General features: G+C 42.8%; 1 pseudogene; it reads right to left on the bottom strand.

The window, feature by feature from the left end:
- Positions 1-890: 890 nt before the first annotated feature.
- Positions 891-27,905, bottom strand: LOC103113518 (signal-regulatory protein beta-1-like; annotated as a pseudogene).

Below are 27,905 nucleotides of genomic sequence, written 5' to 3'. Positions count from 1 at the left end.
GATGGAAGTCCAGGATGGACTAGAGACCTAGAGATTGGAGAACAAGGAGAAGGTGTCTGCATGAGTGATGAATGTTACCACTGCTAGGAAAAGAAACAGGAGCAGAGGGCTGGGGACATAGCATAATGGTTATGCAAAAAGATTTTAATGCCTAAAGCTTGATTTCTTAGGTTCCATTCCCTAGCACTACCACAAGCCAGAGCTGTGCTCTAGTTAAAAGAAAAAAAATAATAATTAAAAAAAGATTGTCTAACAAAGGAACTTTTCAAAGCTAACCGAATTACCAAATAATGTGATGATAAGAATAACTATCCATTGTCTTCTTGAACTCTAAGACAGCAGAAACCTCACATTTCCACTATAGAGCCTAAACTTCCCCCAGTCCTGGGACCCTATGGTAGGGCCCACTTTCCTGTATGCTTCACCCAATTCTTATCAAATAATATTGCATCTGCTGATTGGCTGCACCCCATACCTCCCTCCCCACAGCAAGGGAGTCACTTAGACAGGACTAGATGTACAGCAGGCGTACAAACACTGGAAACTTTGTAAATAAGTGAACTCACTAAGCACAGTGTCAGGCACACAGTAGGTGCTGGAGGACTGGTGCCTCCAGTAATATGAGTAATAAGTAATATGAGTAAAATCTACAAGCACAGTCCAGTCCTACCACAATGGGAACATGATAACTGTAGCAAAAGAAGTGAATTTTCTTAGCACTTGGGGTTATGGTTACAGTAGGCACTCAGTAGTTGGAGCTGGTATTTGTAAAGTCAGTGAAACTATCTAGCATAAGCTTGGCTGGTAGAACATGTTCACCTGCACCTGCCATGAACACATGAGTGAGTGACCAACAAATTCAGGAAAAAAAGACTGCTGGGATTTCGATTTCAGAAGCAATTCAAGACCAGGAGCAAAAGCTTGAGGAAGAGGGGGTAGGCTTGGAGGATCATGCAGGGAGAGGTGAAACTTGGGCAGACATTGTGGGTCCTCCACCTCAGACTGGCACTCCCACGAATAGGAGGGCCCCCCATCAGGGTGATGTGGGTCACCTCACAAATGACCTGGGAGCGCACATCCCTCGGAGCTAGGGTCACCTCAGGTGTGCTGGACACGCTGTAGGACACGTCACTCTCCTCTGGTTCTATGTCTGTGTGGGAGGCTGGGAGCTCGTTCCCATTTTTGAACCATTTCAGGCTGATGTTTCTGGGGGAGAAGCCATGGGTCTTACAGGTGAAGCTCACTCTCTGCCCAGGTGTGGCCCTTACTACAGGGCCTTGGACCACTGGGGGAGAGGGTTTGGCTACAAAAGGAGTAAAGATACACAGTAACCATGGTCGCTGTTAACATATTAAGTTAATTCTTTAAAAATCTTCCTACTAAGAGGAGTCAGGCGGTGGTGCACCTGGTTAAACGTACATGTTACTATGCACAATGACCCAGGCTCAGTCCCCAGTCTTCACCCGCAGGGGGAAAGCTTCAAGAGCAGTGAAATAGTGCTGCAGATGTCTCTGTTTCTTTATTCCTTTCTATCTTTCCCGTCTCAATTTCTCTATGCCTCTATCCAATAAAATAAAAATGAATATTTTTAAAATCTTCCTATTAATACTAGGAGCATGTGCCATCATTCTCGCTTACAGGGAGGGTGGGGGAGGAGGGAGAAGGATACAGATGTCCTCAGAACTGAACTTTGAGTCAGGGACAGAGCGACAGGGAACTCCAGGCCTGAGTTCAGAGTCCGGCTTCTTTGCTCTGTGGAAGCATTTTCATGAATCTGGGCCTGGGAACAAAGATACCATTTGGTCTCACTTTATATTAACTTTCCCTAGCAGGCCTCGCCTAAACACCTTACCAAATCTTGAGAAAGTGTTTATAGGAGTGAATGAGGGAAGCCCTGATACATCAGGTCCTCATGGATGCTGGAGCCAAATTGCCAGTTACATGTGACCCTATACCTCCTGGATCCTTGTCTGTGAAATATATGGCAGGCATCTCTCCCACAGGGGGTTTCAGGGAGAGGAATTCAGGCCATGGAAGCATTTTCCCTTCCCCAAAAATGTCTTTCTGAATCTGAGTTATCTTGGGTCAGATTTAGATTGAAGCTAAAGATCACTGAGTATTAAAAAACTGAAAAAGACGTTTTTCTTTTCTTTTTTTCTTTTTTTTTTTTTTCCTTTTTGTTTCTTTTCCTTTTTCATCTCCAGGGATCTACTGTTCTGGGCTACTCTTTGTTTTCTTTGTTTTTGTTAGAAAAGTGAGATAGAGAAGGGGAAAGAAATTACAGCACTGAAGCTTCTTTCAGTTTTGATGGAGGCCATGCTCAAACCTAGGCTATGCACTCAGCAAATCAGTGTAATATATAATTAAGTTGTTTTCCTGAATCTCATTTCTTAATGGTTATTAAATTCACACTGAGGACAGTATTTCTGTAAGAGTGCAATAGAGTATCTTTAAACTGTATATTATTACTCAGCATCTTTTGTAACAGTCTCCAGAGAGCAAATATTTGCCTTTTAAAACAATGAATTGACTTTCTAAAACTCTTCAAATATTTTGAAGACAGTCATAGAAACCATAGCAGCCTCACCAACCCTGGAGGATCAAGATACTGAGATGCTGTCATCAGTTACCATTCATTCAGAGTGTCTTGGGAGACTGACCTTGGGCTGAACCCCACTCACAGTTTTAGCTCTCCCACCAGTCTCTGAGGGAGTACATTGTGTGCCATTTATGTTGCAAGCTTAATAGAAAAAGACTAGTCAGGAGTTGGGTGGTAGCTCAGTGGGTTAAGCACTCGTGCGAAGCACAAAGACCTGCATAAGGATCCGGTTTGAGCCCCCAGCTCCCCACCTGCAGGGGAATCGCTTCACAGGCAGTGAAGCAGGTCTATAGGTGTCTATCTTTCTCTCCCCCCTCAGTCTTCCCCATCTTTCTCCATTTCTCTCTGTCCTATCTAACAACGACGACAACAATAGTAACTACAACAACAATAAAAACAACAAGGGCAACAGAAGGTAAAATAAATAAATAAAATTAAAAAAAAAAGAAAAAGGCTAGTCAAGAGCTCATGTGCAATGAAGGGTGGAGCCAAACATTTATAAGATCAGTCATTTAGGGTTATCTGTATTGTATCTTTGAATCTCAGTGTCTCCTTGTATGTACAGGAGATCAAACATTACTCTAATAAAATGAGTGGGTTAGGTGTTAAAATCAGATACAAAGAAAAATGAAGGAGCGCATATGGTACTTACCACTCATGGTGAGCTGGGTGCCTGGTCCAGACTTAATCTCCACGTCATGAGACCTCCCTTTCTGGAACTTCACACAGTAGTAGACACTGGCATCTGCTGGGGTGACGTTACTGATACGGATGGAAAAGTTCATGTTGTCTCTCTTTCTGACACCTGATACACTTGTTACTCGGGGATTGTGGCCATATTTGAAACTATATATTTCCTTCTGGCCTGGCTCTGTGCCCCTGAACCACCTGACATCCCCCACAGGGAGCACAAAGGTCATGGTCCAGAGGAGAGTGACTATCTCTCCAGCTGTGACTGACAGCGACTTCTCAGGCTGGGTCACCTGAAGCTCCTCACTTGCTACTTCTGAAGGGAAACACAATTAGATATTCATCCTTGTGAGTAAGTTTCCTCAAATGCTTATCAGTGCATACTACAACATAAACTCAACCCCTTGAATCACCACAAAGAAGCTTGAAATGAACCTGTATTTGAGATCCTATTACCAATGAGGAAACTGAGACATCTAGAGGGTAGATAATGTGACAGAGAATGTCTGAATGACTAAACTCTTTTTGAGTGTCTGTCTTCACCAACTGTTTCTGGCTGTCTACTCTAAAATGACTGCACTTTCACTGGGTGAACGCTTTGGTGGACTGTGAGTTTCGTTAGACCACTGATTGTGAGCAGAAGTGGTTGATGGGTTTTTGTGGGATATATATTTTTGTGGGAAATCTCTTCCACAGAGATCACATGCTTGTGATGAATCTACTCCATCATCTGGACACTTGAGGTATAGAGCTCTCCATGCACATGGGGTTTAATCAGAAGGAAAACTTGGCCGAAAAGACAAAATAGCTTGGGGTGAATCTCATAAGGGAGGTGAAAGATCTTTGTATGGAAAACTATAGGATATTGTTAAAAGAAATAGAGAATGACACACAGAAACCAAAGAACAGACCTTCTTCCTGGACTGAAGAATAGCATTACTAAAATTCTACCAAAAACTATCTCCAGTTTCAGTGTAATCTGTATCAATGTCAATAGCATTTTTTTTTCGAAGGAATTGAAAAATTTGTCCAAAAATTTGTGTGGAAGCACAAAAACCCATGAATAGCATAGTACTTTTGATAAAAACAGGAAAACAAACAGAGGCCTCATGCTCTCCAATTTTAGTCTATACTACAAAGCAATAGTAGACAAAATAGTGTGTCACTATGTGGTACTGGAATAAAAATGGACACTTGGATTGAGGGACTCTGGAGAGAGAGAAAAAGAGACCTGCAGCCCTGTTTCACTACTTGTGAAGTTTTCCCCTTTCAGATGGGGACCAGGGGCTTGAACCTGGGTCTTTGCACACTGTAATGTGTGCACTTAATCAGGTGTTCCACCACTTGGCCCTAGTATTTATTTATTTATTTATTTACAAAATAAAAAAAAAGCAAATATGAACAAAACCACAGGATAAGAGGAGTAAAATTTCACACATTTCCTGTTGGGGGCTGGGCCCACTATCTGGAAAGTCCAGGCCACTGTTTCCATGAGAGTCTGAGCGGTAGACCCCAGGCCCTCCCCCACTGCAGGTTGAGCTGTGGCAGGTCCCTCCTGACCTCTGGAATTTATTATTTGGATCCCTGGATGTGGGCGCCTCTCTACACATGCCACCCTTCCTCCCTTTTTAAACAAAGAGCATAAATTACTGTGCATGGCTAACCTAAAAACCCACAGCAAACACCCTGGTTGCTCAGCTGCTTCCCTTCCCTCCATCCCCCTCTCCAGTCCTAAAGTGCTTGCAGTCTACCTCTGGAAAAATATACATTGTGAAGCTTGTGATCAAACCCTTTTACTTGTGATCTGTAGGTCTATAGGTCAAAATGTGACTATGCATTGTGTTGCTCTGTGTTTTGGTTAATAATTACCTCAATCTTCCCCCTGAGCAATGGGTATATTTGCCTTCCTTTCCCCCCAATAAATGAGTTGTCCCACTGAGGTTCTCACAGAGATGACTGCTTGTCTCTCTTAGCACTTGCCCTCGACACACAGAGCTACCCCAGGACTCCCAGGGGGCCACTCTGACTCTTGCTTCTGCTGGCCAAGGGGATGGGGGACCCAGAGTGAGCCCACAATTTCCCACTACCAGGGTTCCATATCCCATCCCCTCCACTGGAAGCTTTCCTATTATTTATCTCTCTGGGAATACGGACCCAGAATAATTATGGGGTGTAGAAGGTAGAAGGTCTGACTTCTACAATTGCTTCTCCACTGAACATGGGTGTTGGTAGGTTGATCCATACTCCCAGCCTGTCTCTCTCTTTCCCTAGTGGGGCAGGGCTCTGGAGAGGTGGAGTTCCAGGGTACATTAGTGAGGTCAACTGCCCAGGGAAGTCAGGATGGCATCATGGTAGCATTTGTAACTCGGTGTCTGAAAAAGCATTAATATATAAAGAAGAAAAAATTATTTAATAATCTAGAACCTAAAGGTATGATGAATATAGCAGGTGAGATTTGAGGTCTCTGTTTTGGAAAAAATTAGTAGGTCTATTTTAGGTATATTCTAAGAGGCCCATGACTTTACTAATTTTTGCCTGAGCCCAATAGCTAACATGAAGATGGGTCAAAGGTATTATCTGGGGAGACAAATAAAATGTGTTGATTATATTTACAATGTGATATTATACATTCCTAAAAAGAAATAATATATGATGCATTTTATAATAAGGGAGAATTTTGTATGTATTATCCTAAGTGATATAAGCCGTATACAGGGGGACAAAATATCAATATATTAATATGAAGTGCCTTTAATAAGAAAATTCATTGGCAGAAAAGTAGGATAAAAGATTATCAGGGGTGGGCAGGAGTAGATAGCATGATGGTTAGACAAAGAGATTCTCATGCCTGAGGCTCCAAAGTCCCAGGTTCAATCTCTCGCACCACCATAAGCCAGATCTGAATAGTGCTCTGATAATAAATAAATAAATAAAATTAAAAAGAGATTATCAGGGGGTAGGAAGAAGGAGGATTTGGGGCTTTTTTATTAAATAGGTACAAAGTTTCTGCTGCGGAAGTTAAAAAATATTCTGGAAATATATTGGTGATGGCTTTATAATGTTGTGAATACTTAATACTACTGAATTTTACCTGTGAAAGTGATGGCAATGCTAAACATAATGTTATGTATAGTTTGCCACAACAAAGGTGATCACTCCATGTAGAGTTCTTGTATTGTATAGAATGACTTAAGGAAAAATGTAAATGTGTGCTTTTAATGGATGACAGATTTGAGAAACCTGCACTTGAATGTGGAGACAGAACCATGGTGCAAGAAAGGAAGAAGATATCTGATTTCAAAATTGTCTGTTTTCATATACTTTTGAAAAGAAGTGTGTGTGACTGTGTTTGACAGTGAGTTAATAACTGAAGGAACACAAGTCACCTCTGATCTTTAACTGTAGGTGAAGCATTTTCCAGGTTAGGAAGGTTTCACTTCCCCAGTGTGTGTCAGATTCTGGAGACAGAGAGAAACACAAAACCTATTCTGTTTGTTTGTTTCATTTTTTTTTCCAGAGCTGGTTCCTCAGGAATGCTGGATCCCACTATTCCAGTGCCAGTTTTTTCATTTTTTTCTTTTTCTTTTCATTTTAGGCAGAGAGAGAGAGAGAGAGAGAGAGAGAAAGATCTTACTCCTGGTGTCATAGTACTCTCATTTAGTGCTGAGGCTCACACTGTGGGCCACCTGCATAGTATGGCACTTGCCCTACTGGGTGAGTTATTTCCTATCCCCCAAAACATTATTTTCAAGCATCCTAAAAACTAGACATCATTTCTTGTAGTGACATAAGTCAAAGTAGCATCCTTCTCTTAATCAAAAGCAAATCTTGTGTACGTTTCTTCCAACCCCACCTTATATTCTCCTGATTCTCTTATCCATCAATACTTACTTTTTCCTTTAGCATTTATTCAATTCTAATATCCTAACAATTAATTTTTAGTATGTCTCTTACTTACTGTCATATCTTCCAATAGATGGGAGCCCCTTGTAGGCAAATACTTTTGTATCTTTACTCACAAATGAATTAAAGTTTCCTCTAATATTCCTGACACATGGTAAGTAATCAAAATATATTTGTATACTATGTGACTTGCAAGGTGTGACATATCCCCGAGTCTCTGAAATCTATTCTTTTAAGTTGAATTTTTTTCCTGTAAATTATGTCAAAAGTAATAGGAAAACAAAAGCCACTTGAATATAGGCAAGAAGCAGAAGAGCCCAGGAAAAGAAAACTACAAACCCTCTGCCTGCATCCAACAACAACAACAAAAACAAAAAACAGTTTCTATTTTTGGAGAGGAAATGAACTATACAGCCCCAAAATTAAAGTCCCAGGCATTTATTTCCAATAAATGAAAACTTATTTATGTCCACAAACCTATGAATAAAAGCTGTCTTTTATTATTATTATTATATGACTTTTATTAGCTGTCTTTTATTATTATTATATGTTTTTATTATTTTTATTACAGCAGCTGTCTTTGTAATAACAAAAATGGAACTTCAAATGCTCAGTAGTAAGCAATAATAAGTAAATTATTAAACAAACTATTAAAATGGTGGTACATCCACTCAAAGAAACACTACCCAGCAATGAAAAGGAATGAATTATTTGTATGTCCAACTGTTTCTTTTTTTAATATTTATTTATTCATTCCCTTTTGTTGCCCTTGTTGTTTTATTGTTGTAGTTATTCTTGTTGTCGTCATTGTTGGATAGGACAGAGAGAAATGGAGAGAGGAGGGAAAGACAGAGAGGGGGAGAGAAAGATAGACACCTGCAGACCTGCTTCACCACTTGTGAAGCGACTCCCCTGCAGATGGGGAGCCAGAGGCTCGAACCGGGATCCTTACACAGGTCTTTGTGCTTTGCACCACCTGCGCTTAACCCACTGCACTACTGCCCGACTCTCCTGTACAACTGTTTCTAAATTTCTTAATGTGCATGGCTAACAAACCATTACATACTGAAAGGATCTACTTATGTAGTATTTTCAAAGAGAGATGAAGAACATACTGGCATTAGTCAGAAATTTGGCATATAGTGGGGCTGTAGCCAACTATTTAAGAGTTAGCAAAAAGGAGAATTTTATTGTCATGGATTGTCCTGCATCTTGGTTATAGAGGTGGTTACATACACCTCCATATCAAAGGGTCACCATAAGCAAAAGCTGGGAGTGTTTCAGGATTCATCTATAAATCCCAATCTCGGTCATTGTAATGTAGAAACTGGCTAATGAAGTTATCCAAAATAAAAATATAGGCATATTGGGGTAATGGAGCAGAGAGCGAGCCTGTGAGACATGAGGTCAAGAGAAACAGGATAGGGAATCCCCTTCACTCATCACAAGGAGTCAAGAAACAAACCTAACCAAAATCAAAGTGAAGCAACATGACACACCTGCTGTGTGGGATATAGAAGTAACTGAAATATTCAGTTCAAAAAGTTGAAAATGTCTACCTCTGGAAGATGAGAGGTTGCGATGGGTTGGTTAGGAGACTTCATACTCCATTTATGGAACTTGGGAACTGTTTCATTCTGAAAGCTAACTTTGATAATGATTACTGCTAATTTTAGGTAACTGATAAATTAAGAGTTATCTAGAAAATGAACATCCACACTATTAACATTGTGAGAATTTTATGAGGTTGTTGAATATGATTGAAATTCAAAACCAATTATAACCCTACACCGTAGTAAAAAAAAACCCACTGAAATAGTAACAATATTTTTAATATTCCGCAAGATGAAAATATTAACAAATAGAAAGCATTTGAAACTTAATACATTAAAACCCCCATGTTCCCGAGTCCCCATGACCAAAGTCCATCCTTGACTCAGTCCCAAGACTCTGAGAAGGGCATCTGGAATCTGTGAGGAAAAGAACATGTTCATGGTGGCAATGGGCAGCAGAGCAAAGGGCAGGGGTCTTGGGGAACATTCAGATATTTCCAAGTTCTTCTCATCTGAGGTCCTTGGGAAGGTCAGGAGTCAGGTGTACAAGAAATGGAAGGAAAAATAATTCATTTGTTTATTCACTCGGGTACTAATTTCATAAGTATTTTCAGGATCACCTGCTATCTGCACAGACTCTACTTGGCTTGAGTTCATTGTATAGATCAGAAATAATACTCCTACTCATCACCCCACCACCACTTTCTGAGTTCTAAATGCTCTCCCATACTCATATTCATCCTCCCATCATTACCACCTTCAGTTCCTTCAGATAGCTTCTATTAGTTCATATTAATGGTTCTTTCCTTGTTCTTTCCAAAGATACATCATATCAAAACTGAAATATGTAGCAGTATGTGGGTGTGAGTGGTTATTTTGAAGATTGTACCACAAAGGTCTGAACTTATCCCACTTCCAAATTTTGGATTTCCGCCTCCAGGGTCCTAAGCACTTTAACTTGAAATTTTTTAAACTCCTGATACTATGTATGAGAACTGAAAAACTCAGGAGGAAAATGAGCATGTTCAAGAACCTTCTCATAAGACTAGATCACCCTTGTGAGCACTGTGTGACTTTACAGACTCACCTTGGACACCTTTTCAGTCCATGATGGTGGCCCAGACTCTTGTCTCTAAGGATTAAGTTCTACACATAACTCACCATTAAAGTTTCCACCATGTGTGGATATAGGTGGCTGTGAAAATCATCACCAGCAGCACTTTGAAGCCCAGGAGGGAAGTCATAAAGATAAGGGTTGACATCTCAGGACCTAAATACCAGTAGGCAGAAGGATGAGTCAGCTAGGGCTCTGTAATTTAATATCTTCTTTGAGGTCTGATTGCCAGGAAGTCCCAGAGCCATTAAGTTGTATGAAATTCATGTGATTTCCAAGCCCATATTATTTTTAAAGATTTATTTGCCCCACTAGGGAAAGAGAGAGACAGGCTGGGAGTATGGATCGATCTGCCAATGCCAATGCTCAGCGGAGAAGCAATTACAGACCTTCCACCTTCTGTACCCCATAATGACCCTGGGTCTATACTCCCAGAGGGTTAAAGGATAGGAAAGCTATCAGGGGAGGGGGATTGGATACAGAGTTCTGGTGGTGGGAATTGTGTGAAGTTGTACCTCTCTTATCCTATGGTTTTTGTCAGTGTTTCCATTTTATAAATAAATTTTTAAAAAGATTTGCTTATGTATTTATTTATAAGAAAGGATAATTGAGAGAAAACTGGGGTATCACTCTGGCATGTGATCCTAGGTATTGAGCTCAATGTCCATACTTAAGAGCCCAACACATTAGCTACTTGTCAGGATGTTGAATTCATATTCTTTTCTCTGTACCTAACTCTCTTTTGAAAAGAAATTACCTTAATTAAGCCTTATCTTAAATATGAACCAATAAATATTGATTTGAATGGCTGCCACATACCAGCTAATGTACCTGACTTCGAGGTATGAAACTGGCAGCTCCCTACCCTCCAGTCTTATAGTTGTAACTTATAATCATTCGCACCATCTACAGACAAAGAAATTGAGGCCCCGATGGATAACTGACTCAACTGTCACAATTTCACAACTACAGTCACTATTAACAGAATTTAAATAGCTCTCTTTGAATTCCAATCGTAGTAATTCTATATGACATTTATTGTAGATATATATGGACTTGATATATTTATTCCATTGATTCTCATTAGTGCTTTATGCCCAAGCTGGTTTCCACCCAGTAAGATCTACTTGCGAACAAATCCTGGCCTTCTCAACTTACATTGAAAATGGATTCCAGAAGAATTTAAAGACGGGTGCTGTCTTTGTTGATCTCACAGCAGCCTATGACACGGTCTGGCATCGTGGTCTCCTAGTCAAGATCTCAAGATGCCTGCCTCCATGGGTGGCCAACACTATATCGTTTCTTCTCCAAAACAGAAGATTCCGGGTGCATCTGGGTGACAAGTCTAGCAGATGGAGACTTGTCTCAAGTGGCCTCCCCCAGGGCTCTGTTCTGGCTCCTACGCTATTTAATATTTACATCAATGACCTCCCAGAAACTTCTTCAAGGAAGTTCATCTACGCCGATGACATCTGCTGTGCAACTCAGGCATCCAAGTTCGACATCCTCGAGGAAACACTCACGAAAGACATGTTTCTGATATCTGATTACTGTAAAAAATGGCGACTAATCCCTAGCACTGCAAAAACGGTATCATCTGTTTTCCATCTACACCATGCCTCTGCCTCGCGTGAGCTTAATGTGCAACTTGACGATATGAGAATCTGGCATGAAGCCCAGCCAGTCTATCTTGGCGTTACTCTCGATTGCACTCTGTCATTTCACAATCATCTCATAAAAACTGCAGCAAAGGTGGGCGCGAGGAATAACATCATTGCAAGACTGGCCAGCTCCTCATGGGGCGCGAGCGCTTCCACACTGCGATCATCATCTCTGGCATTATGCTATTTCACTGCAGAATACTGTGCCCCAGTATGGTTCTGTAGCCCCCATGTCCACTTGGTCGACTCCAAATTATATTCCTCCATGAGGATAATTTCTGGAACCATCCATTCCACCCCGGTTCCATGGCTGCCAGTTCTTAGCAACATCGCCCCACCAGATATTCGTCGGGATGCGGCATCATCTAAGTTCATTTCCCACGTCTACGCTCGACCGGACCTGCCAATATACGCGGGTATCTTCACCCACCCTGTCCAATGCTTGACGTCCCGTCATCCAATCTGGTCTCCTACACCTACACTGAACTTCTCTGTTCCAGACTCTTGGAAACAGAATTGGCAGTCAGCTGAGGTAAAGAACAAACACCTCATCACAGACCCCTGCAAGCGTCAACCCGGCTTTGACCTAACACGTTATGATTGGGCTCTCCTCAATCGCTATCGAACAGGCCATGGCGGGTGCGCCGCTATGTTCCACCGCTGGGGAGCCAGAGACGACCCGAACTGCCCCTGCAGCTCCAGACAGACTATGACCCACATAGTCAACGACTGCCACCTCTCCAGATTCAAAGGAGGTCTCGAAACTTTACATCAGGCTCAACCTGATGCTGTTGACTGGCTACGGAAGAAGGGCAAACGCTAGAAGAAGTGCTTTATGAGATAAGAAAACTTTATTAGATCCATCTGCACTTTAGACTCATCTCCAGATGAGTGAGCAGAAGCACAGAGAGAGTGAAATCCCTGTAGGAGTCCAAAGCCTGCACTGTTGTTGAAACAGATGTCACAGGATCCTCAAGATAAGGTAGTTCAATCAAGTCTTACAGACTTGTTTATCTAGTTCTATGGGGTTATCGCTAGTTCATATGGTATTTAACAAGAAAGCATTGCTGATGGCCACCTTTAAATCATCAATGTGACCATCCCAAGCTGAAATTTCTCTTGGAAATTTTCCAAAAGTTTCAGTTGGAAACTTGCTCATTTCTCAGAATGAAAGAAGCACCTAGGGCGGCAGTTACCTAAGAGAAACCACTAGCCAGAATCATTGTAGTTATTTCAAAAATCACAGACTCTTCTGCTCTTCTGTTGGGCAAAACATCAAGAATTATTAAGCCCTCTCTCCTCCAAGTCCCTTCTGGAATTCCCCTCAGGAGACAATGTGACCTAGCTGCTCACAGGAGTAGAGGTGAACTTACCTGGCCTGTCAGTGGACTTGGATGGGCCTTGTGCTGCTGGGGGCAGTATGAGGTTATTCCAGATGGGAGCATGCTCCTCATGTTGTACTTTGCAGGAGAGCATCCTCTCAGACCCTTGCACTGATGAATTCACCACCTGCATGTTTTTCAGACTTTAGGTTCCGTCACTATTCTTAGTGGATGTGGGTTGCTCAGATCTCTTGAATGCATGACAGTTCTCTAGCCAGGTGAGATGCACATTCTGTTGATAGAACCTCTGCACATGGCAGGTCACCACCACCAAATCCAAGGAGGGTGAAGACTGGGACACTGCCACTGCTGGGGGAACTGACACAACCTAGAGAAAGCAGATGATTATTGTAGGAAGTGCCCCATGAGAACATGGAGCTCCTAGACAATGGGGTTATATGCTGGGGCCTGGGGCCTGGGGTCTGGGGCCTGCCACAGAGAATGGTTTAATATTGTTTAACATGTGTATGCATGGGAAAATGCATGATCGGTGAGCACGAGCAAATGCATGTCAAATGCATTGTCAGTCAGCTGGCTGGCCTGATGGGTGGGTACACAGATGGGTAGATGGGTGTAAGGGAAGAAAGATAATGGAATTTTGAATGGGATGAAAACCATCCTAATCTTTCCTTTCTTTTCCACTTTGTTCCTTAAACATAAAGGTTTGAATTCTGGGAGAGCCAAGCAGTGGCACAGAGGGTTAAGCACACATTGCACGAAGCAAGGACTGGCCTTAAGGATCCCGGTTTGAGCCCTCTGCTCCCCACCTGCAGGGGGTTCGCTTCACAGGCAGTGAAGCAGGTCTGCAGGTGTCTGTCTATCTCTCTCCCTCTCTGTCTTCCCCTCCTCTCTCCACTTCTCTCTGTCCTATCCAGCAACAACGACAGCAATAACAACAACAACAATAAACAACAAGGGCAACAAAAGAGAAAAAATTTTAAAAAATAATAAAATTTTTTTTAAAAGCTTGCATTCCAGTTAACAACTATGATTCAGCTGACTCACTCTAGTCACTGATATATATATTTTTTCCCTCCAGGGTTATCACTGGGGCTCAGTGCCAGCAGTACAAATCCACTGCTCTTGGTGGCCATTTTTTCTTCCATTTTTATATAAGACAGAGAAATTGAGAGAGGAGGGGAAGACAGAGAGGGAGAGAGAAAGACACTTGCATACCTGTTTTACCTCTTATGAAGTGACACCCCCACCTCTTGCAGGTTGGGAACTGGGGGCTTGAACCAGGATCCTTGTGTGGGTCCTTGTACTTCCTACTATGTGCGCTTTACCCAGTGCACCACTGCCTGGCCCCTGATGCTTTAAGATTGAAAATTTCATAGACTCTTTTAACTTTTTTTTTTTTGTTATTGCTGTCATTGTTGTCAGATAGGACAGAGAGAAATCGAGAGAGAAGGGGAGACAGAAAAGGGGAGAGAAAGATAGACACCTGCAGACCTGCTTCACCGCCTGTGAAGCGACCCCGCTGCAGGTGGGGAACTGGGGGCTCAAATGGAAGATCCTTACGCTGGTCCTTGCGCTCTGCACCACATGCACGCCAGACCTTCTACCTTCTGTCACCCTCAATGACCCTGGGTCCATGCTCCCAGAGGGCTAGAGAATGGGAAAGCTATCATGGGAGGGGGTGGGTTATGGAGATTGGGTGGTGGGAACTGTGTGGAGTTGTACCCCTCCTACCTTATGTTTTTGTTCATTAATCCTTTATTAAATAAAAAATAAAAAATAAAAAAAGAAAATAAGTTTATTTAACTTATATCAATATTTTAAATTAAATAAATGATACAGGTGCAGTTATATCCCAACTCTCAGCAGGAAGAAGTGCTGGGAGCATGAGGAAGTTGGCATAATTTTCCAAGTAAGAACTTATAGTAGTACAGTGCCAACAAATCCTTTATTTCAAATTTTAAGTTTATAGTGCAATCATTGGATGGTAACTTTGCACTCAGATGCTCTGCCCTAGATGGTAAATTTGAAACATTATTTGAGTACTAAGTCAGTCCCCCCCCACCAGGGAACTCTTTTCATCGAAGTGTTAGTTTATAAAATACCCACCAGACTTTTTCTTAATTCTTCCATCTGTAACCATCTTGAGGTTTTGCCTAGGAAAGTAGCATTCCCCTAACATCATTTGCATCTTGAAATGCAACTTTTGTAAGCTCTCTGAATTCACTTTGCAAAGAATGAAGATTCTTTTTGCACAGTGTGGTGTTGTGTTTACCACACCTCATTCAAAACGAGCCTCCCTCTTAGAGAATTTCTGGGTTCCATCTGCCAGTAACCACCTGGTCTTGGGCAGTGGTGCAGGGCAGGACATGTCCCACTTCAGATGGGGAACATTCATGGTTTTCTGCCTTAGGATTTATTCAAAACCATGAAATCTCACCCAACCCAGCCAGGTGCAACCCTGTCTCACAGTCTCCTAAGGCCATCCTGAAGTGACATTGAACCTGTTATCCACAGAGGCAGCCAGTTAATAACTCGCACTTTTAGAGCCAGTAAGATAATTCACCTGGATAATGTGTCTGCTTTGTCGTGTGCACGATACAGGTTCTAGCCTGGTCACCACCACAATGAAGGAAGAAACTTTGGTGCTGTGATTTCTTTCTCTCTCTCTCTCTCTCTGTCTCTCTTTTTCTTTTTTATATTTATTTATTTATTTTCACTTTTGTTGCCCTTGTTGTTTTTTATTGCTGTTGTAGTTATTATTGTTTTTTTTTTTATTTAAATTTTTAATTTAAGAAAGGATTAGTGAACAAAAGCATAAGGTAGGAGGGGTACAACTCCACACAATTCCCACCACCCAATCCCCATAACCCACCCTCTCCCATGATAGCCTTCCCATTCTCTAGCCCTCTGGGAGCATGGACCCAGGGTCGTTGAGGGTTGCAGAAGGTAGAGGGTCTGGCTTCTGTAATTGCTTCCCCGCTGAACATGGGCGTTGACTGGTCGGTCCATACTCCCAGTCTGCCTCTCTCTTTCCCTAGTAAGGTGTGTCTCTGGGGAAGCTGAGCTCCAGGACACATTGGTGGGGTCTTCAATCCAGGGAAGCCTAGCCAGCATCCTGGTGGCATCTGGAACCTGGTGATTGAAAAGAGAGTTAACATACAAAGCCAAACAATTTGTTGAGCAAACATGGATCCCAAGATTGGAATAGTGGAGAGGAAGTGTTGGGGAGGTACTCACTGCAAACTCTAGTGTAATCCTGCTTTCAGGTATATATTTTGCAGTAGTTTATGGATACGTGTGCGCATACGCTCTCTCTCACAGAAACTGGTGTATGTCTAGGTTATGGGACTTTGTTAGAAAGTGAACTACCTGAGATGAAATTAGAGTGTACTATAAAAGGAAAGGTCTCACCCGAGTAATGAAGCTGAAGGGTTGTCATTCCACACGTGAAGTCTCTGGATACACTCTGAGGTGAAGCATGTTGAGATGGCAATCGTTGCTTTGGTTAGGTTGTGATCGGCGGATGCAATATTATTTGGTATGGATTGGGAGAAGCATACGGGAAAGTGAGCCCTATCCATGGGTGCCAGGACTGGGGGAAGTAGGGGCTCTATAGTGAAGATGTGAGGTTCCTGCTGTCTTAGGGTTCAAAAAGACAATCAATAGTTAATATTATCATCACATTATTTGTTAATTGGGTTAACTTTGAAAAGTCCCTTTGTTATGGTTTGCTGTACAGTACCCAGTATCTTGTATATAGCTGTGCTATTGGAAGCCTCCAATCTACTTGGTCTAGGCTTTTGAGAGAGTCCGCATATCAAATACGTAGCCTATCTATTAAAAAGATTCAGTTTGTCTCCTGAGAACCTTTGAGACATACAATTGATTTCCCCCGTAGTTATTATTGTAGTTGTTATTGATGTCGTCATCGTTAGGACAGAAAGAAATGGAGAGAGGAGGGGAGGACAGAGAGGGGGAGAGAAAGAGAGACACCTGCAGACCTGCTTCACCGCCTGTGAAGCAGTTTTCCTGTAGGTGGGGAGCCAGGGGCTCCAACTGGGACCCTCACACTGCCACATGCGCTTAACCTGCTGCGCTACCGCCCGACCCCATCTCTCTTTTTCTATCAGAGAAAGTCATCCCAGAGTGGTGAAGCCCCCTTGATAACAACAACACAAAAACAAAGACAGCAACCCACCTTTTTGGGGTGTCCTACCCTCACTGTCATTCCCTTCCTATCCCAATCTCTCTGAATCATCTCCCCACCACCTGCACACAAGCCTTAGTTTCAGGCTCTGCTTGTGGGGGAACCCAAATAAAGTCACCCACAAAGATATTCCTGTAATTCTTGAGGTGCAGGAAGTGTTGAATAGGGAGGAGCTCTGAAAAGGAGCTGATTTCTTCAATCTTTCTCTCTCTCTCTTACTCTCTCTCTCTCTCTTTCTCTATTTCATATAGAGATATAGAGGTAGTAATTGAGAGGGAAGAAGAGATGGGAAGGGATAAGAGAGAAAACTGCAGCATTGCTTCATTGCTTGTGAAGCTTTCCCTCCCCCATGTGGTCACTGGGGGATTGAACCTTGTACATTGTAATATGTGTATTCAACCAGGTGCACCACTACTTGGCTCCAGGAGCTAATTTCGTAAGTATTCCGTTCATGGGTGGATAGTTGTCTTTTCTGTTATTTTTGCTTATCTAAAAAATTGACCTAACTCTAAGGGAAATATGATAAATACAGATAAGGAAATCTTCTTGAATTGCCATGTTTCTATTTTATAATCAAAGACACTGCAACAGAGAACTTAAGAAGCTGGTAAGTCACAGAATCAGAGTTTGAATTCACCCCCAAAGTGCTCTCTCTCCCCAGCTTTTTTCTTTTCTTTTTCCCTTTCTCTCTTTCTATCTCCTCCCCTTCCTTCCTTCCTTCCTTCCTTCCTTCCTTCCTTCCTTCCTTCCTTTCTTTCTTTCTTTCTTTTATTTTATTGCCTCTAAGATTATCACAGGGGGGATCAGGTGTTGGCGCACCTGGTTAAGTGCACCTGGTTAAGCACCTGGTTCAAGCCCCCAGTCCCCACCAGCAGGGGAAAGCTTCACGAGTGCTAAAGCAGGGCTGCAGGTGTCTGTCTCTCTCTATCTCCTCCTTCTTGATTTATCTTCCTCTATCCAATAATAAGTAAAGATATTTTTTAAAAAAGATTATCACAGGAGCCAACACTATGAGTCCACTGCTCTTGGCAGCCATCTTTTCTTCTTTTTTCCCCCTCTTTCTTTTCTTCCTTCTATTTTATTGGATAGGACAGAGAGAACTTGAGAGGAGAGGGGAGACAGAAAGGGACAGAGAAAGAGAGATACCCATAGCCCTGCTTCATCTCTTGTGAAACTTCCTCACTGCATATGGGGGGTGGAGGCTCAAATCTGGGTTCTTACACATAGTAATGCATGTGCTCAACCAGGCTTGCTACCACCTGGCCCCCACTCTCCAGTTCTACCATCCCAGTGCCTTCACTTCCCTGATTCTCGGTCCCTTTGTTGTTGTTGTTGTTGTTGTTGTTGTTATTGTTGTTGTTATTGATGTCCTTGTTGGATAGGGCAGAGAGAAATGGAGAGAGGAGGGGAAGACGGGGAGAGAAAGATAGACACCTGCAGACCTGCTTTACTGCCTGTGAAGCGATATTCCCCTGCGGGTGGGGAGCTGGGGGCTAGAACTGGGACTCTTACGCCGGTCCTTGTGCTTTGCACCACCTGCACTCTACCCACTGTGCTACTGCCCAACTCCCATCTCAGTCCCTTCTTTAAGTGTGTGAGGCAGACAGTGTGTGGAACATGGTGGCAGAGGAGGTTCTAGTGGGGATTGAATTGTTATGTGGAACACTGGGAAATATTATGCATGTTCAAACTATTGTATTTTACTGTCGACTGTAAACAATTAACCCCCCAATAAAGAAATAAAAAGAAAAGAAAAGAAAAATGTGGCTTTTATCTAGGGATGGGTCATGATCAAAGGATATTACAGTCCTCATCAATGAGAAATTCACAAAGGCCTTTGTAGCTGCTTCATATAAAATAATAATGATAAAATTAAATTCCAAAAAGATATTTTGCTTCCATTTTACAGATGGCAATGGAGATCTGAAAGATGATAGGAAAAGTAGTAGTAAGGAGTGATGACAACAGCTGTGGCTTCTGTGTGGTTAGTATATTCAGGGTGTTTGCTCAGTACTTTGTGACTGCATTTTTCATTGAATGAACCCTTGCTACAAGCAAGGAAGGGATGTGCCATTTTCCAGCTGAAGAAACCAAGGTTCAGGGAGGCCCCAGCCCAATTCCTCATTAACCCAGTTGAGCTGAGAGAGTGTCCTTACCACGGAGGTACTGGTCCAGCTTGATGGTTTTCTGGAAAACTGCAGTCAACTTGTGCTGGATGTGGCAGTGGATGAGGGAAGACATGTCATCGGCCCTCAGTGGGACGAGCTGCTCATGTTGTAGGAGTTTCCACTCAGATAGATGCTGGTCTGGGGCTTGAAGAGACTATAGTTGTTCTTAATCTAGGTCACTGTAATCTGATTTGTGGATAATCCAGGACATGCCTGGTTCAGATTGCTGCAGGGGTCCTTGAATGGGATGAGAGTGACTAAACCTACCTGCAAGAAGAGAGGCTCCCATGAGAGGGCATGGAGGTACTCAGGTACCAGTGGCCACAAAACCTCAACACTCTTGTTTGGATGCCTCATTGGTCCTCCTTGGAATGGTTTAATGACTGACAGTGGGCTGTTTCTGAAGTCCATCTCAGAGGCATTGTCAGCACACAGGACTGCTGCAGTCTGCAAGGAGGCTAACTCCACCACACCTCATCTCTACAGATACCCACTTCACACAACCATGCCCTGAGGAACTGCTCATAAAAACTGCATAATCTCATAAAAACTGCATAATCTCATAAAAACTGCATAATCTCATAAAAACTGCAGCAAAGGTGGGCGCGAGGAATAACATCATTGCAAGACTGGCCAGCTCCTCATGGGGCACGAGCGCTTCCACACTACGATCATCATCTCTGGCATTATGCTATTCCACTGCAGAATACTGTGCCCCAGTATGGTTCTATAGCCCCCATGTCCACTTGGTCGACTCCAAATTATATTCCTCCATGAGGATAATTTCTGGAACCATCCATTCCACCCCGGTTCCATGGCTGCCAGTTCTTAGCAACATCGCCCCGCCAGATATTCATCGGGATGCGGCATCATTTAAGTTCATTTCCCACGTCTATGCTCAACTGGACCTGCCAATATACGCGGATATCTTCGCCCACCCTGCCCAACGCTTGACGTCCCGTCATCCAATCTGGTCTCCTACGCCTACACTGAACTTCTCTGTTCCAGACTCTTGGAAACAGAATTGGCAGTCAGCTGAGGTAAAGAACAAACACCTCATCACAGACCCCTGCAAGCGTCAACCCGGCTTTGACCTAACACGTTATGATTGGGCTCTCCTCAGTCGCTATCGAACAGGCCATGGCGGGTGCGCCGCTATGTTCCACCGCTGGGGAGCCAGAGACGACCCGAACTGCCCCTGCAGCTACAGACAGACTATGACCCACATAGTCAACGACTGCCACCTCTCCAGATTCAAAGGAGGTCTCGAAACTTTACATCAGGCTCAATCTGACGCTGTTAACTGGCTACGGAAGAAGGGCAAACGCTAGAAGAAGAAGGAACTGCTAATTCAGCCAGTTCTCAGCGTGGCCCTGAAGCATGGGGGCTAGTTACTAGCTTCATTTGAGAAGTGAGGAAAGTGAAGCTTAGAAAGTCTGGGTGACATGTGCAAAGTTAATAGCTAGTCTGTGACAGAGCCAGGGTTCTGCAGACTGAACTAATCTGGTGGCCGTGACTTCTGCTTAGCTCTGCCCTCGGTCTCTGGAAGGAAAGAGTGCCTGACTGCTCACAGGCCAGATGTGTAAACCGGCAGATAAGGAAGAAACTGTAAACACAGGCTCTAGGGGGCAGGAGAGACACTCTCAACTAAAGTTTGCATTCCCAGCCACTCCACAAGGTGAGCCTGAGCAATTTTATTCTCTAAGCCTCTGCTTCCTACCTGCAAATGGAGTTTAGAGGGGCTGTTGATTCTTAATTCTCAGAACTAATACATAATTAAAGCAGCTGGTGTAGAATATGCAGCACATATCAATCACTTTCTAAGTGGTCTTTCATCACCATCATATAAACAATTGTTAGTATTGATAGTTTTGACACAGAGAAATAAAGGAATCCGAGAGTGTTAAATGTACCAAAGGCCTCACAGCAAACAGAAACTACATTCCAACCCAGAAGTTCTGACTCCAGGTTAAGGTCTCTTTCTGTTCATGTCAGCTGTTTCTACCACTGCACAGTTGACCCCATAATCATTAACTGTAGTACTTTCCTACTTTCAGCTCATTTCAGGGTTGAGCACCATAGAGACAGCAAACAGTCAGCACAGATCCTCCATCGCCCAGATGCCAGGCAGAAGGCAAGGCAAGAAGTCCTTAGGAGCCACTCCAGAGGTGGCACAAGATGATCTTCCAGTTAGTCAGTTTCCAGTCACAGTAACTGAATCCAGGAATCCAGAAAAGGTCAGAGGCAGCAAACCCCAATATGACAGTGACCAGTTCAACCCCTTAATTGGTTACCTCCACAAGTACGTACAATGGAAAGAAGAATGTCCCTTCCCCAGAGACCCACCCTACTAGGGAAAGAGAGAGGCATACTAGGAGTATGGACCGGTCGACCAGTCAACGCCCATGTTCAACAGGGAAGCAATTACAGAAGCCAGACCTTCCACCTTCTGCAACCCACGACCCTGGGTCCATGCTTCCAGAGGGACAGAGAGTGGGAAAGCTATCAGGGGAAGGGATGGGATATGGAGATTGGGTGGCGGGAATTGTGTGGAGTTGTACCCCTTCTACCCTATGGTTTTGTTCATTTATCCTTTCTGAAATAAAAGATAAATTAAAAAAAAAAAGAAGAATGTCCCTTCATTAAATGGTGTTGGGAAAACTGGGTGACCACACATAAAAGAATGAAACTAGATTGCCCTTACAATGTCACACAAAAAGTGAAGTTAAATGGGTTGAAGGCGTAGATGTTAGACTTGAAACTATAAAATAGACTAAAGAAAATAGGCCCAGAAAAAAAAATCCCCTCCATGACATTGGCTTCAGTGAAGTTTTTGAAACAGGACTTCAATGGCAAGGGAAACAAAAGCAGAAACAAACAAATGGGATTGCATCAAACTAAAAAGCCTCTGCACGGCAAGATAAATGATCATTAAAATGAAGACATCCTACTGAGTGGGAGACAATATTTCCATACCAAACATCTGACAAAGGACTGATACCCAAGATATATAAAGAACTCACAAAACTAAAAAACAAAACAATTGATCGAATACACACACACAAAAAAGAGAAGAGCTGGAAAGGCATTTATTGAAGAAGACACACAAATGAGCAATAGGCACACAAAAATGTTCTTCATTACTTATTTTGAGGGAAATGCAAATTGAAACAACACTGAGATACCACCACATCCCTGTAAGAATGTCCTATATTGTGTGTGTGTGTGTGTTTGTGTGTGTGTGTGTGTGTGTGTGTGTGTTTGTGTGTGTGTGTGTGTGTGTTTGTGTGTGTGTGTGTGTCTGTGTGTGCTAGTGAGGATGTGGAGGGGGAAAAAAAGGAAACTTCTACACTGTTGTTGGGAATGTAAAGTGGCCTAGCCCCTCTGAAAGTAAATCACTAAAAAAAAAAAAAGACTACTGGATAAGCTTAACAAGCATAATGAGATTTAAGAAAAAGAGTAGAACTATCATATGATCCAGTAATTCTAAGTATCTAGAGAATATAAAAACATGAATCTCTGGTTTATAAAAAGATATTTGCACACCTCTGTTCACTGCAGTGCTATTTTCAATAGCTAAAATACAGAAATGCTAAAGTAGCCAGCAATAAATGACTAGATAAAGAAGATGTGGCATCTGTACACAGTGAAATGCTACCCAGCCATAACAAAGATGAAAGCTTGTCTTTTCTGAATATATGGGTAGAACTGGATGAGGATCATGCTCAGCAAAACAAAGAGTAAAAGGACCAATGCATGTGGGCTATAAAGATACAAAGCATGAGGACAAAGTCAAACCAACCCAAATTCTGCAGAACACGGTTGCCAGAGGGAGGCAGGAGTGTATTGAAAGGGTGGAGGGGTCCAAACCTGAAAGTGGCTGTTTCAATGGCTTGAGGGCTTGTCAGGGAGAAGTGTCAGTGTAGAAATCCCTGGGGAAGGGTTTGCAGGAGACCCTGAAGTTGAAGCACCAAATTTTGAGGAGTATATATGACCACTCAGGAAGAAATAAATATCAGAATGCTTACAGTTGAGATTTGAATATAGACTTGAGATAATATTATGACTTGCATCCTTAGGCAGGATGGAAGAGAAAAATGAAAAAAAAAATCACCTAGTTTTTGTGCAGAGCCACACCTGCCTACTAGTCCCAGTTCTGCTGTCTGAGGCCCTAGTCTTGCTGCTGCCTTTCCTGTGGCAGGGAAGATACATGCTGGCGTCAGTATGAAGCAAGCATTCTCCACAGTAAGTGGCATATGACTGCACAGAGGCAGGGGTGCTTAAAGGGAGGCCCCTATAGAAGGGTTTTAGGGGACAGATTAAAAAGATATAGCTGCAAAGGTTTGTTAGCAAATCTGAGGGGTGCAAGACTGGAGAAATATCTCAGCTGATAAAGATTTGGACTCACATGCCTGAGGTTCCGAGCTCAGTCCCTCCAGCACTGCATGTACCAGAATGAACTCTGGCTTCTTTCTCCCCTCTCTCCATCCCATATAATATTCTCTCTGTTATGTTCTCAATAAAACAAGCCTTTAAAACAATATATGAGTATGCCAGGGAGATAGAATAATGAATATCAAAAGAGATTCTAATGCCTGAGGACCAAAGTTCCAGGTTCAATCCCCCACACCACCATAAACCAGAGCTGAGCTTGGGGGGTGGGGAAGCCACCCAATGATGGCCACAGGGCACATGGAACAAGCTCCACAAGAGAGGTTAACCTTGTAACAGAAGGCAATGCCTGTGGTACACAATATGCAGTATACAGGACAGAGAGAAAAAAACTCAGAGGCAGTCCACCCAAAGCAGTTGACTCCTTCAGATTAGAGAAGGCACTCCACCAGAAGCCAGCTCTGGTGAACAAGAGAGAGGGATATATATATATATATATATATATATATATATATATATATATATCCCTCTCTCTATATATATATCCCTCTCTCTCTATATATATATATCCCTCTCTCTCTCTCTATATATATATATATACATATATATATACATATATATATATATATATATATATAGAGAGAGAGAGAGAGAGAGAGAGTCAACCAGCTGCATTTTCACCCAGTCCATAGCTGACAAGGTAAATGATTTTTCTTATTTCTGTGGGACAACAACAACAAAAGAGGACAAAGAAACAGAAAAGTGAGAGTGATCATTCCCCTGAGAATTCTTACAGGAGGCGAATACTGACTCATTCTATCAGGGAAAGAAGCAGTGAGATCAGCGCCCAGTCACCGCTGTGGAATGTGTTATCTGCAGCATGCATTCAGTCCCTGGCTGGCAGTGTGTGGACCTGCAGTACAGAACTCATATTCCTATAGGAGCTGTTCCTCCCCATTTATGTGGTTCTGAAGAGCTGTCAGTCCACATACTATGGCTCACCAAGGAATGACCAATCATGACTCTTCTACCACCCACCTCTTCCCAGAGCTGATCCAAGCAGGACCAAGAAAAGCAGAGGTGTCTCTACATATGAACTGCTTGATGGGCAGCTCCCCCTAGTGGGAAATGACATCAGAACTTCAATGGATACCTAGAGGATGCGGGTTGGAAGCAGCTAAGTTGGGGGAGGTGTAGAGAAAAAGAGCAGGGAGAGAAATCAGGAGGAGGAGGAGGAGGAGGGGCGGGGAGGAGGAGGAGGAGGAGGAGGAGGAGGACGGCTGTGGGGAAGATCCACAGATGGTGAACCTTGCTGTGATGTCTCATCTCTCTCTCTTTTCTCTCTCTCCCTGTATCTCTCCATCTCTCTTTTCCATCTCTGTTGACTTCTCTATCAGAAATTTAAAAATAAAAGTTAAAAAAAAAGCAGTGGAATCAAACATCTACAGAGGCTCAGTGCCACACACAATCATCAATTACTGATTGTGTTCAGAAAAATTAGCAGCATTTTTAATATTACTCCTTCTACTTTTCCTCTCTTCTATCAACTACACATACACATCACATACATACATCTCTGAAGCCTAGAAAGCCGGAGATGTGGGTGCCTGCCTGACTGACTGACTGGGTTCTGGTGAGACTTTTCTTTGCTTATAGAGGTCACCTTATTTCTGAGAGAAGAGAAAAGACAAAGAAAGAAAGGTAACTCTGCTTCTTAACAAGTTACTGACCCTAGCATATTAAGACTCCACCTTTCTCAAAGTATTTGATTATAACTACCCTCTAAGAGCCCTTTCTACAAGTATAGTCACATCAGAAAGTAAGATTTCATCGTATATAGTGGGGAGCCTATGATGCAATCCATCTTAGCTATCCTATTAGCTCTCTTTCTTTATCTTTTATTGATTTAGTAATGATGGACTAGACCATAGGGAAAAAGGGGTAAAATTTCACAGACTACCCATCACCAGAGTTCCACACCCCCCAATAGCAAAAACATTAATAAGGAAAAGAGGAGAAATGATGGGGTATGTAGGGATGGCTTGAAAAAGTGGGATACATTGGGATGGTTTGGTCTTTGTGGAGATATGGTGTTGAAAGGGAAGAAAGAGGGGCAGAGTGAGATAGAGAAGGGAAAGCATCTGAAAGCTGTGATTGGAAGCTGGAAGTGGGTGTCTGCAGGTTTTCATGATTATGGCTAGAAGCTAAGATTACTAGAAATCTTCTCCTGGCATGGCTGATGGCTGCGGTGGAGAGGTTAAGTCGGTGGATGTGAAGCTAGAGGCCAGTGATCGAATCCCTGGAGTCAGGTGTCTCTACTCAAAGGTTAAGTCCCAAAGGTAAGTGGATGTCTCTACTCAAAGGTAAGTCCCAAATGTGAGGCACAGGAGTTGGGAGTTTAAAACTGAATTATGGAAACTCCCATTGAAAAAGTCTTACTTTTTTTTTTTTAACAGAACACTGATCATCTCTGGCTTATGGTGGTATGGGGGATTGAACCTGAGAATTCAGAGCCTCGGGCATGAGAGTGTCTTTGCATAACCATTATGCTATCTACACCCTCCAACTTTTTTTTCCCATATAGAAAGAGAGAGATAGAGACAGACTGAAAGATACCACAATATCAAAGATCCTTCAGTGTAGTAGGGAACCAGGTTCAAACCTGGTCTGTATGCATGACATAGCAATTAAACTATCCATGTGAGCTATATGGCTGGCCCCAGACCCAATCATAGTTAGGTGCCTTCCTAGAAGGCATTTGGCTCTATCTACTCCATGTTACTACAGTTTCCTGCAGTCTAGGGACAGCTTCCAACATGGAGAGTGCCTAGAGTCAGGAAAAGAGGAAGGGCTTCAAAGTGAGGTGTGAGGTGAAGAGGCAAGAATGGGTCTTAGGGATCAATGGCTAAGCTTTAGCCCAGCTTATTTCTTTTCCGTTCGCCTCTGTTCTGCACTGCTCTGGGCCCCTGCAGCCAGGCAGCTGGCCAGGGCCTGTGTTTCATACCTGACAGTGCTGTTACCAGCTCTGTTGCTAGCAGGGCTGGACCAGAGGCTGCACCCACCTTTTCCCCTGGAGTCCTGTGCCCTCAAGGTAATGTTGACCTTGACTGGCAGCTGCTCATCCTGCATCACCCAGAAAACTCCCTCCCTCCTGGTGTGGCCTTTGCCAGCCACATGTGCTCCAGAGAGTAGGCCACATCTGGGTGCCTGGTGGCCTGTGCAGCCTCTGCAGTCTGGATCTTGTGCCCATTCTCCATCCAGGTAAGGTGCACGTAGGCAGGGTAGAAGTGGCACACCTGGCAAGTAAGGTCTACTTTCTCATGTGAGTGGATGTGGGCCTCAGGGGGCTTGGTGGTGATCTTCAGGGTGGGGACCACTAGACAGAAGAGCATAAACATTTGAGGATATTTTTCTATTTCCTTTCTCAAAAGCAAGCTGCCAAATCTCTCTCTCTCTCATCAGTTATCTTAAAATGAATAATAAACATGACGCCAAGCACAAGGACTGACTTAAGGATCCTGGTTTGAGCCCCCGGCTCTCTACCTGCAGGGGAGTCATTTCACAAGCAGTGAAAGTAGGTCTGTAGGTGTCTGTCATTCTCTCCCCCCTATCTCCCCTTCCTCTTTTCATTTCTCTCTGTCCTATCCAACAATGGTGACATCAATAACTACAACAACAATAAAACCACAAGGGCAACAAAAGGGGAAAAAATTAATTAAAAATATAAATAAATAATAAATAAATAAGCTTTTTATTGTATGCTCAATGGAAGGCAAATAGTACTAAATAGTGGTGTTCATTAAATATGCATAAGAGTGTGGACATATTATTTTCTATGTATTTGGAATATTTTATGCCATAAAATATAATTTTAGGAATGTGTAAAATACATTGTCCATGAGGACAGGACTTTGATTTTATTCATGGTGTATTCCAGTGTCCAGAACAGTGCCTGGTACTCAGTAGGTACTAGTGATTTACTGAATAATAGATATATACAATGGAAAATAATGGCAATGATAATAATGCAAAGATGTTTAGAATCAAAGGTCAGCTCAGGTAATAAGAACAAACATTCATAGACAACTACTGTCTGTGTACCAAGTACTATTCTAGGTGTTTTATAAGAAATAACACATTTATTTTTTTATTTATTTTTTTTATTAGCAAGACTGCAGCTTTAGTTTCCAGCCATAGTTCTCTGTCCCTACCACAGTGAGTTGCTGCTTCCTTGCTGAGCAGACAGATTGAGGGCCCACTGTGGCCCAGACCCAT

Source organism: Erinaceus europaeus, chromosome 1 (genome assembly GCF_950295315.1).
Source record: "Erinaceus europaeus chromosome 1, mEriEur2.1, whole genome shotgun sequence".
Classification (NCBI taxonomy): domain Eukaryota; kingdom Metazoa; phylum Chordata; class Mammalia; order Eulipotyphla; family Erinaceidae; genus Erinaceus; species Erinaceus europaeus.
Note: the sequence above shows the minus strand (reverse complement) of the source record. Positions and strands in the feature narration are given on the sequence as shown.